A 10,870-nucleotide genomic window follows, 5' to 3' on the forward strand; every position below is an offset into this window, starting at 1 on the left:
AAATTTTCGTTCCAACCATTGACGTGTTAACATTCTTTTCTTACACCAAACCAGTTGTTTTTTAAGTCCCCACATTGGTTTAAAGTATAAAAGCACAAGTGTTTGGCAAGTACTTGGAAGGAAAATTAAACGGCCGGTTTAATAACGTGATCAACGCCCGGAACCTTTGTTATAAGTGCACACGTTATTGCGTAGAGGGATTCGTGTCCCGGCCTGCCCCGGGTGCAGAAAACATATTGGTAAGAAATTTCGATTCGTCAAATGCCAATTTTGACGGCAAATCGCTTCGGCGCTTTTTCAAGTGTTACCGTAAGACCTCGGAATGGAATCGTGTCTGGGCCTGTTGGGTTTTAGAAGGCCAAGTTTTGATAAGTTTCTCTGCCCTCCCTTGCTATGTTATTGCAGCGCGAGGAACAAACTGAAAATGCGAGCCGTGTAAAACGCATTCCTTTTTTACAGCGCGGAATTGTGACTGCCAAAGCAGACAGCTTCAGTAGTAGCTTAATTAAACGTTTCCCAACACTTTGTGGGGGTTTTTAACAGTGTGGTTTTCCGACCTTTTATCTCTTGTTTATTCTGAGGTTGTATTGCTCCGCGGCAGACAAGGAAACGGCTTCGGATGTTGCAAACTGGACAAGATATGCCCGGCGCCGTATAGCACAGTTGGTTAGCGCGCCTACCTCTAACCCAGAGGTAAAGGCTTCAAGGCTCTTCGCTGCTACTACTGTGGGCGTAGGTGTCCCTGAGCAAGTTACATAACGGCAATTTCTCCAACTCGGTGGTCACTAATGGGTTGTCTAAGTTATCAGCCCCCAAAGAATTAAAACATCTCCCATCACCCACAAACTAACATACATACTTGGTAATTGTAAGCTGGCACAAGGTGTATGAAACAAAACCCCGGTGTTCAACTTCTGTCGTTTTCCGGCCACGCGAGGATAAAGTAGAAAGTTACATACAAGACGTAAACGAGTAAGCTTCCTAGGCGAAACCCGCCTTCGTTTAGGACCGATCATTAAAAAATCGTAGTGCATACCGGTCTGTATCCCGCCTACGCTTTAAGGATGGGATCCCAACAATCCCTTTGCACCGAGATGCCATTCAGTTTTGTTCGTTCACGTCTCGTTACAGCCGGTTGGCCAACATAGCATCCCGTGTGCGTACTTTCGTTTTTTCAGCTACCCAACCGACCCCAATGACGTAATGGCGTTTAGAAAAACATCCGACCACCTTACCATTATAAGGGAGAAAGTCAAACCCGTGAAAACCCCAATGCCGCAACCATAAGGGCAGCAAATCACGCTGAGGTACTCGGCCCCCAAATTCCCATCCCAAAAAATAATGTTTCTCTTGCGTTGCGTTGGTATAACTCGGAACAGACGACCACGTTGCGGTTTTATGTTGTAAGTATACTTGAGAGTAGTTTGCCTTTGATGTGAAGAGAGCAATCGACATCTCGGTTTTGATCATCGGCATTCAAGGACATTTAACATAAAGAGTGGATTCCATCAAAACCAATGTTGCTTAATGTTAAGTATTGTTCGTCTTCTCTGTTGGGCTTTACTCTTTCGGTTTCCGACCCCCGGCCGTTTCAGATGTGTATTAAACGCCATTTCTTCCAATTTCCGACGGCGTAAAAACGCTATAAACTGCGGCAAAACTTCTCAACTGCGAGAAGCGGTCTAAAAAGTTTAATTTCCCACTTTTAACGGGTGCAAATTTTACTTTTCTAAGAACGGAGTAAGAAATACTGACGATAAAAAAGTCAAGACAGATAAAAGGTTGGTCCAATGCGTTTAGTCACTCCCGTGCTAACCCATTGGGACGATGACAGGTTGCAGGAGAAAGTGCGGATGCCTGCCTTGAAATAGGCAATGGTATTTCACGGATAGAGGGGTCGTGCATCACCCATAACCCACTTTATACCCTCGACCGGCTGACAAAGCATGTAACGAGCCGAGAACTTGGATGGCTCCTTTCTAGCGTGTACAGCAGAAATTTATCATTTCGCATTGTGTGCATTTTTCCCTTCACGAAGATAACGCATTTACACGCACAAGTCTATATTTAGCAGCTATGCCGGTACCAGAGTTTCCTTGTAAAATAGTACGTGTATAGACTATTTTGAGGAGCTCATGCAGCTCTGCGTCGGGAACAGGCAAAGCACCCACGCTTACGGCATTGTGCGGCTTGCATTGTTATCCGGTGTTGTTTTCGGTTTGATTAGTTTGTAGTTAATAATAAATCTTAGACAATGACAGGATGTGCCCCACACCTTCCTCGGTATGTATGAGACGCTATTTTTGAGCTGTAGCGTAGATGTTCTTACAACCTGGCATGCCCTTTGCGTAGGTATTGTCCCAAACCGTTAAGCGTGCGCAGAATTTCGGTTCGTTCGCCATAAGGTCTTCTACTACAAAGCTATTATACACGCATCTGCGTGGGTAACCCGAGCCGCTAGAGCACGACATCCGATGTCGTCTCATCCGGATAAGGACGCCTTATTTTCCCGCCACTCCGAGCCTAGGCCACAAGCCAATCATTGCGAGCAGCATTGCTCCAGTAGTTCCAGGTACCCACTGAATGTAAAGACGCTGGCATAATCGAGTGAATGCGAACTGTTCTGTATTGCTTACGCATGGCACTTAAACAATATATATTTAAAACAAACCAAAACACAATTGGGGAAATCTGTTCATTTGACAGCCAGTTGTACTGTACTGATCGACATATTAGTGCGTATATGAACGGCAAACACTATCCAATTGGTGTGTGTGTGTGTGTGATTGTACCCGTCCGTTTTAAATTGAGAAGCCATTTAATTTTATCGTGTTTACTACGGAACTTCCTTCAGTTACATAACAGTTTGTATCGCATTTGTTTACGCCTGCTCGTGAGAAGAATCCTGGAAGTTGCGCGCCATTTCGATTCCTTGTTCGCTATCCAACGGACGAGAGCCGGCCATTTAAACTTCTTATTTTGACGGGGACAATGGGAACGACGTCCTTGTTTCGAGCCGGTATCCTTTATCCGCTTTTCACTGGCCGTCTTAACGTACGGCACTGAGATAAGCGATGAATTGTGCGCTTCTATTCATGCTCGAGGGCGGAGAAAACCGTTTGGCTCCACAAAAAAACAACACCGTAGAGCCGGCGCGGGAACGGTTTCTTGACGGTTGTTGTTACACCCTGGCCGTTTTGTTTACCAGGTGCCACTATACTCGTAAGATATAATAAGCAGAGGTCGACACAGGCTCGCAAAGCTGGGAAATATTTGCATGTTGACACTGTGGCCAAGCAAAGTTAAGTGTGTCTACTTTATACTCGACAAAATACAAGTTGAGCACGTTCGACATATACTGTAGCCCCAAAACCGTTTCTCCCACCATGGGCCACCCGTCTTGTAGCGCAGGTGTTGTTGTGACACTTAATATTCCGTATTCAAGTTCATGCTAGCTTGGCCCCTACGTTTCGCCTGCCGGGAAGCCGAAACGGGACTAGAAAACACATCTCGCTCGCTTTAAACTCACTTTCCAGAAATGTTAGGAATTTGTTTTCCTATTTCAACACTTAATACTAATCAGCAGTGCCACAGCGAACTCTGGTGTTCGAATTTCCGATTGCAGGGCGTTTTCAATAGTAGGAAACTACATTCTACAGCCGTTCATGCATTTAAATCCGGACCAGGCAGTGTGGCAGTGGTTACGTGTGTAAATATCGTATGTTTCCCGACTTTCATTGTTTCATGTTTGCTTAATCGCATGGCGGGAAAAGGGAAATCTATTGTTGCCCCGTTGTAACAGTAGCTTTACTATTACTTAAGCTGGTACACAGAAACAGGGTAACTCGAGCCCTATTTTTAAAACATCACTTGCTTTTCTGCAGAACTATGCAAACACTTACGAAAATGCGACAGCACCCAAGCTGTTACAGGCCCTTACCTGCTTAGAGCGATAGCATTCTTAATGTAACAATCATTAACTTACTTTTACAACGGCGCCTGTTGTTTTGGCAGTGACATTCTGTTTGTCAAACCTGATTACGATAGGTTAGTATGTTGTTCAGAATTAAATGCAATTCAACTTGCAGTACATTGGAGTATAAGATGACGCAATTCTGCAGCAATCATTAATAGAGATTGCGACATACACGATTAGTTCCTACCCTATGCGCATTTTTTTAACATGACGTAACTTATGCTACGTTTGTCGCAATTTGAAAACAGTTTTTATTTCACTCTCCCGGGTTCCAATGTTCTTGAGCCGGCTAAATATTTACATTGTAAGTAAAAACCAAGTTATAGAAACATAGACTGTAGGTTTACCATTAAAACTTCTTAATAGCTTTTTGCTAAGAGTAAGCCAATGCAATAACATAAACAGAAAAACTCTGCAAAGGTTATGCAAATATAGAAGAATACATCATAAACTATATACATAGACGAAATGTATATTTACAATCTTCTATATGCATTCAAATCCCTTTGGCACAATGACAAAGCAAGCTTTAAACATGTTATATATATAGCAGGCTGGGGGAAGATGGGACACACCATATTGTCCAAACAGTCTGATCGTGTTTTGAACAATTAATAACGGTTTATTGGAGTCGTAAGGATACGGTTATATAATTCTTTGAATGTTTTTTGTTTACTACCAAATGGGATGAGAAAATAGAGTGAAAATGTGTCCATCTTTCCCCATCCTGCTATATTTTAACAACCATTTGCCAAGGGCTTTCTATAACATTGGGTATTCTTTTTGCAATTCGTATTATTTACTGCGTTTACAGTTGTCGTATTATACATTTCGGGTTTATTTTTTTGCTCGCGTTATTTGTAGCAACATTACCAAGTTTACGGTTTTCCTAAACTCGTGTGAACAGTAGCGGTGTAAACTGATACCCGCGAATAGTTTTCTGTTTTCCGCCCTTTTTGAACAAAAGGAACACTTTACGGATAAAAGGGTGTAAAGTGACGAAAAATAATGAGGCATTATCCTTTTCTCAATCAGTCTTATTCATCAACGTGGTAGCTTTAAATGTAACTTTCCACTGCCGGGTTTTGTGTGAAATTTGCCGCTGCCAAAGAACAAAACGTCGGCCCCGAAAAGAACAACAGACACCCCACTTCGTCCCAGTTACGAATTCGACATCTTTTTTGTCCATAGTCAGCCAATCTATTCTATAAGCTCAAATTACCTGTCGCAAAAAGCGGCGAATTGAATCTGCGTACAATAACGCCCGTGTGCCGTTACATCGTCTATCTAGCCACTTATACACGCATTTTTTCTAATGTTTTGTAAATACAAACTAACAAGCCATCTAGACCGGTTAGCGTTAAATGATCGCAACTCAGCATATACGCAAATTTATACCCTCTATATATCTCCAGTCGAACCCAAAGCTTTGAAACCGATTCATCTTTATTTCGGTCAGCGATTCCATCAGCACTTAGATATTTAATATGCTTGTTATCACCAGTGTCTGTTTTTCACTCGTATGGAGGCCCTTTAAACAATTAACTCGCTATCTTGACCACGTCCAACGTGATTCGTTGTGAGCGATGAGTTTTAGGGTTCTGACCGACATTCCGTTATGATGAGATTATTTACACCATAACACAACGTCTGCCACATAACAAGAACCTTAATTCCTAATCTTTTAAATCGCAAGGCGTACACAAATATAGGCCTACTGTTGAGCTTCCTAAATACTTATAAGTACAGGGTGTATCCTGTAACCTACTAAATAATTGTATATTTTATAAATTTAAAAATCAGTAAAATGCAAAAGAGTCTATCAATATCAATATCCAAATATCGTGATCGTGTTTTAAACCTTTGTCATTCTCTTCTACCTCATTTTATTTACAGAGAAAACAAGTTTTGAAACAAAACTCGGAAGAAATAACTTAACTTATGTAAGTAATGTGTTTAATATTTTAAGCCATATATTATTTAATTTATAGTAAGCTAAAAAATAGTTAATAAACGTAAATATTTTTTATAAGATTATACAATTTGATGCAAAATTTTCTCAAAATTTTCTGTATTTCGTTTACGCTATTGTCTGTTGATTCGCCTTTTTCTCAAAGCCATTTGTGGTCAATTTGTTAAGGCCGTATGATCTAGGTTACGTTAGTGTTGTGTCCCTCTGGAAGTGGCGATCGAGTGGTGGTCAGTCTTGTTGATATACATTACCTGGTCATGATAATGGGGTGGACAGCGTAAATGAATACAGAGATACGCCTAGTAACTTAATCACGCTAATGGGCCCTACACAAAAGTAACTACTTTGCACCACAGTAGACACAATAACACCTCGCGTTGAGAACGATTTATAAGTAATGATATCGACTTGTTTCAAAGGCGCTTTTTGTTCTTGTCGGTTCTAACGTTACGACCCGACAGCTATAACAGAGCACTTACGAGAAATTGACGTATCGTTTTTTTGCAGTGTCTTTTTCGTATATTAATTTTATATAGGGCATTTGAGTGTGCTCCGCTGCAGTGTGGGTATATATGTCAAAGGTCGTGGCATACCGGCGACCTCAAATGACCATGCGAGCTTTTACCGTGGGAAGTATAACGCATTTGCATTTCCTCGATTCCTGTAATGAATGGATGTTACCAACGTGTTTTGGTTTTAGCATGTTTGTTTGTAATTATTACTCTGCCAATCCGAATGCACTGGTTTACTATTATGGCACCAATTTTAGTTTAAACGCGATTTAAACATTAAGCACTGTGAGGTAAGATGGGACACCGTTTGCGCTTAAAATCTGTTTTTTTACAGTTAACAACACTATTTTTGCAGTTACGGGACTGCGGTTATATAAATATGTAAATGTTCTTTGTTTACTATCAATTGGGACAGAAATAAAAATAAAAATGTACCGTCTTACCCCAACCTAATATAAACAGGTTGTAAGAAAACTTTTTTTACTTTACTTATTTGCCACCCTACATTTATTGTACCACACTTTTAAACTGCAACACAGCTTTGCTGCATGGTTGCAAAATAACTCAAATATTAAGTGACGAGTTCTAGTAAACCGGGCAGTCTATTTTACGAAGAACTGGGTACTACAGTGTCGATACGTCAGGGAAATAGCTGTCATGAGTTGCCGTCGTCAGGAATATGAGACTTGTAAAGACCTAACAGTTCCATATGGTTAACTTGTTCCAATAAAAAGCAAAACGAAGTTTTAACCTTATGGCAAAATTTTGTGTCCGTTTTTTAAATATTGATTTTTTTGTAAAAATTAATAAATAGCAAGAAAAAATCTTTAAAATTAACAAATATTATAATTTCATATGAGAACTTACAATATAGGGTATTTTAATATCGACCCAAAACACAATTTCTAATTTGTATATGTTAGTTTGGGGTCAGATGGTCCATGTTTTCCTTTTCTTTTCGTTCCATTTGGTAGTAAACAAGATTCTTAAGAGCGTGGAATGCTTTGTGCTAACGGTATCCATCTTACCCCACAGTAGTTTCCTAATCAGTTATTCTCTTTTTGTATCGAATTCGGCAGTGTCAAGTTTGAAAAATGTTTTTGTCGTCCGAAATCTGAAACAACACCGCAATGTTACATCACTCGTGGCAGTTGTCGTTTAACTTCGTAGAGAAACTCCGCAGCAACGTATGCTGGACTAAAGCTCGAGTAGTTACTCACTAAACTGAAAGTCGAATTACCAGTACGGCTAAGTGGTTCTGTGTAATATATGCAAATCAATTGTTACAAAACACTACAGTTCTTGGTCCGCCTTTGCGTACGGTAATAACATTAAACCGGTATCCGTATTTAGTTGGAATTAGCATGGTTTTTAAGCGTTCTTTAGATTTTAATTAGGATGGGGTAAGATGGGTCATGTTTTTATTATCTTTTGTCCTTTCATTTGGTGGAAAACAAGGAGTATTTACAGAGGTATGTAACTGTATATCAACACAACTTCAAAAAGCGTTGTTAAATATTGAAAACACGATCAGGAAACATTGGGTTAACGTGTTAACGGTATCCCATTTTACCCCACAGCCCTCTTTATGCTGTGGGGTAAAACGGTATACTTCAATGTGCTTTATTTGAAATATTGTATTTTGTATGAATACCTCGGTTTTGGTTGCAACTTTGAATTAGCATTATGTAACTTTGTTTAATATATGCGGAAACTAAAAACTGCAGAAGCGTTTTGAAGTTCTTATACAACGCTTATGTATATAAATATTCTTATTTTAGCCCTGGTTAAATTTTAATGTATTCCATCATCGTATGTGATTCACTTTCTTGGTGTTGGTTTAATAATGGGAGTATGTTAGTTAGCTGTATCTAATCTTCCGGAATACATCATGGGTTCTGAATTTAATGTTGAGTCTAAAACGGTAAAAAAATGTATGCCCCTTTGAAGCACTTACTGGAGATTTTATTTATATACATTTAACTGTCGAATAATTTTCGTACATTTTGATATTTATTTTAAAAAGTGGCCACTAGGCTATAATGTATGTATGATAAAAAGGGTCGCCTAGGACAAGTTAAGGATTTACATGTGATTGCAATTTACAACATAGAAGTATTTGCTACAACATTTGCGTCTAACGATGTCACGCCCCATAAAAATGGAGACAAAAATACCGGAACCGAAACAAAACCCGATTTTTTTCTGCTGGCTTGTCAACTAACTGAATCCGGTTAGAGGCAGTTTTCGGCAGTATGTCATTGCCTCGGCGATGGCCAACGCATTGTTCAAAATCCTGGGAACGTTTTCGGGTCTCGGTTTGACACAGAGATTGCATAACATTAGCGCTGCGTTGGTTTACACTGGACGCTTGTAACGGAAACGGCGTGAGGTGTTGCTTGCCGGTCAGCCGAGACCAGGTGCAGACCAAATGCAATTCCAGCTAATCGATTTTAACAATGTCACCGGTTTGCATGAAAGCTACGCTCCCACGGTGGACTAACTCGCAATATAACAGTAGAAACACGGCGCAGCAGGCGAACGAAGCCGACACTGCTGACAGATGTGTGCCCTACAGCCGGTTTCCTTTTCGGCTTGCTACATTCAACTAAACCTTCAAGGCCTGCTGCAGCTCTCGCTTTGTCCATGGCTCCTTGGGCGGTTTCAGTTCCTCAGTGTATATTACTCACCTCATGCTCCATGCATTTCTCACACAGCGGCGACGCCGACTTTACAGAGAGTAATCGTTCCCGACAGTATTTTTAACGGCCGCTTGCGTTTCAACCACATGTTTTGCATTCTTGCCCCCAAAGTTACCCCCCACCGCATTACTAATGCATGCCAACCGGTCACGTATGTCTGCTTACGCCGCTTGTCCTACCGCGACACCTAGTGAGCGCCAAAGTTGTTCTGCTGAATCGACCTAAATACAGAGTCATTTCTGACGTTGTTTTGCCACCAAATTGAACCCAAACAAAACCGCCACCTTTTAAACTTTACTGCACCAAGTTTACGCAAAGCCGTGATTGTTAAATCCACATTTCACCCGCAGAAAACTTTTCCGCCGAGTGGATAATGCAGAAAATCGCGCCGTGCTGCAGAAGGATTGTTTATTGTGTCAACCTCTTTTTCTTATGCAACCAATGGCGCAAAGATAAGCCTTTCCTCATATAAACACCGGTAGGCGATCGCCCTAGCAGTTTAAATCGCACAGAAGAGCCCCCGCTTGCCAAAAACAAAAGCAACAGCTGACGCGGCACCAAACTCGCAAGGAAATTAACACGAAACAAGTTCTAATCAACGCCCTTTGCAAAGTAGGGGTCAAGGAGCTCACCTGACCCAGGCAAGTTTTATTCGCCTGACACTCTCCACTCAGTTGAGGCGCCGAGCCGATCCATCTCGACTGCTTCCGTTGGGAAGGTTAGCGCAGAGATTGCGTACGTCAAATGTAGCAGTTTGGGGCAACCGAACACGCAAGAGAATGATACGAGAAGTGGACGACTGATTAAAACGGGGCCATCGGTCTTTTGTATCTTTCTCGTTGCCTCATGATCTTTCATCGTGTGCATTTTGTAATTGGTTCGGCTCAAATTCCCGCCGGAAAATCCCAATTTACTAATTGCCCGATAATTATTGGAAAGCCGACACCAGAGTTAATCAGGTTGACTTTGCCAGCGCGCTTTGATACATCCGATGCATCCCTACATACAACGACATCGTATCAGGACCAACAGCCACAGTAGGTTACGAATTAGGGCTCAAATAACGGAGACACCAACCTGTCAAGGCAGAAGCAATTATTTCAACGGTATGCGAGAACTGAGCGCAAAAGTCTCGCACGCAAGGGCTTCTGGAAATTCTGCTACCGTTACTTTTTGTCCGGCCCGTATTTTAAAACCCGTCGCTCGCCATGTAACCAAAACAGTCGAAGCGAAATTTGTTTTGGACGGACACGGGCCGATGCCACTTGAGTCCCGGGTATTACTCAGCAGCCAGGCAACCGACTAACAAAAGCGCCGTAATAAATATCCCGCCCACGTACGACCCTATTACTACATCCGACTATACAGTGCGAACAAATCCTTGATTATGCTTTCAAGTGCCGAGATGTATGATTACCTCGCCTCTCCCTTACACGGGCTCTCTGTGTTATTGAAACAGCTGTATAAGGTCCCGATATGGGCAATTTAATGTAAGCGTCGCAGCAACTATACAGTGCTTGTTCTCGCTATGGAAACAGGAACTGCATAGAAAAGGAACTATTATACGCGAATGGTGAATCACCTTGCTTTCTTTCATTTTGTATGGTATAAGGTGGGGTAAGATGTAACGTTTTTTATTCTCTTTTATCGTTCCATTTTGTATAGTAAATAGAGAATATTTACCGAATTATATAACCGTTGCTCCGTG

At 41.3% G+C, this 10,870-nt stretch overlaps 1 long non-coding RNA gene across 1 annotated transcript; it reads right to left on the reverse strand.

Moving 5' to 3' along the window:
* Positions 1-2,603: 2,603 nt before the first annotated feature.
* LOC149741360 (uncharacterized) lies at positions 2,604-10,616 on the reverse strand. The gene is made up of 2 exons (XR_016384418.1): positions 9,795-10,616; positions 2,604-7,574 (listed from the first exon to the last, which is right to left on the reverse strand). It is a non-coding gene; the product is annotated as an uncharacterized LOC149741360 (long non-coding RNA).
* Between the last annotated feature and the right edge of the window lie 254 nt (positions 10,617-10,870).

The sequence above is a fragment of the Ciona robusta genome, chromosome 1 (genome assembly GCF_009617815.1).
Source record: "Ciona robusta chromosome 1, ASM961781v2".
Taxonomy (NCBI): domain Eukaryota; kingdom Metazoa; phylum Chordata; class Ascidiacea; order Phlebobranchia; family Cionidae; genus Ciona; species Ciona robusta.